The following is a 1,834-nucleotide window of genomic DNA, read 5'->3' as shown; positions in this document are numbered from 1 at the left end:
ATTCCTTTGTTCCCTCAGACCTTTTCCCTATATAAACCCCTAACTTTCAAGCCTCGTGGTCGGCTCCATTGTCTCCTGCGTGAGATAACTGTGGTGCCGAACCAGGGCGTCTTGAAATTTAAATATACCTCTTGTAATTACATCAAGATGTGGTCTCTCGTGATTCCTTGGGTGTACGTCCTTCCGAGATTTGAGTGGGGGTCTCCCCCAGGGAGTTTTCAGGAACAGCAGGACAATCACACATATGAATTTAAAGCAGTTGAAATAGTGTGCACAAAATCCATGTAAGCTCAAACCAGAGACTATCCCAGCATAAGGATGAGCATGAAGTTCCAACCCTTTCAGAGGAGTTGTTGACAATTTACAGCTACTAGGAGAGAAAAAAATTTTTCTCTAAGAGTGTAATTTTGGCAACACAGCCATATTTGATGGCTTCAGAAAAATAAAGAAAACACAATGTTTGGTGCGTTTGGAAGGAATAATATATTTGGGAAGCAGATGAGGGGATATATAGGATTAAAACACATTGTATGAAATACTCAAAGAATGAATAAATTTCCATGCAAGCAGGGATATAAAAAGTACCTCCTAGAAGCCATACATTGTGAAACAAAACACCTGTAAAGAGAGAGGTATATACCTTCAGATGTTTTGTTGACCAGGGAGACTTCAAAGCCATTTATACAAAGACCAATAGTAGAGGTAGATGTATGTCTTCTTGGCTCCCCACTATACCTAGAAATTAAGATCCTTTTGCTGAAGACATCTTGCACCTTGGCTGGATAATACAGAAAAATCCAGGAGAACTGAGCTCGAAGATGTTGGCTAGTTTTCAAAATCTTAGAAGAGATGTCATGTAGTTTAATGGGGGAATAAAGCACATTAATGATGTTAATTTACACCATAATCTACCAAACCAACATTCCTGCCAAGATGTACCCACTTATGCATAGTTTAGATTCAATGGTAACACCATTGAATTATCTGGGACACCCTAAAATTGGTTATAAAATAAGCCCAAAAGTCATTAATCTGACAAGTAGTTCACTTTTAAAGCAGAGGTAAGGTATTGTGGATTGCTGTCTGTTAGCAGGTGAGGGCAGGTGAAAGACAAGGCTAGAGCCTGGGATTGAGCAGTGGAAAAAGAAGGCAGGCTGAGAGTTTTAGCGTGATGATCAAGAGAAACAGAGAGAGAAAGAGGAGGATGGAGAAGAGGAGATATGATGGAACTTATCAGAGAGGAAGATGAACCTGATCCATATGGCTTGAAAGAGTCACAGGTACGTATGGGTATCATTGAAGAGCTATAGAATAATATAGACATTTTGCCCCATCTAGGAGTGCAGCTTGTGTTTATATCAATTGAACTTTGAGTTCTTTATGTGGGCATTTTGGGGGTTGAGAATTTACTGCTATAAATCTGACTGATCAATTACAAGCCTCTGGAGTTTTGATTTTATTGGGTTTCAGGGATTTGTGACAGCTAGTCACAGGGGCAGATGGCTGGGATGATGGGAGCAGTTTGGAGGAGTTGAACAGAGAAGGGAAGACCATTGCTTGCAGCTACCAGTGGGGAAGGGGTGAGTGCATTACTGGAGCGTAGCCAGCATTGATGTGGATTGATTTTTAATAGTTACACACTATAAGATATGGTAGGGATGAGAGAGAGACAAAAAGACATGGGAGGAGGGGTATACACAATATATTTTATACTGCCATGAACTTGTTAAAGAACACACTTATCAAAAAAAGGAAGAGAAAGAGAAATTTATAAAGAGGTGGCTTAGCAGGTAAGGATGCATATTTCCTAACCAGAAGACTAAAATTTAATATC

This window comes from Mastomys coucha, chromosome X, assembly GCF_008632895.1.
Source record: "Mastomys coucha isolate ucsf_1 chromosome X, UCSF_Mcou_1, whole genome shotgun sequence".
NCBI classification, from domain to species: Eukaryota; Metazoa; Chordata; class Mammalia; order Rodentia; family Muridae; genus Mastomys; species Mastomys coucha.
The sequence above is the reverse complement of the archived record's forward strand: the minus strand, read 5'-3'. Positions refer to the sequence as shown.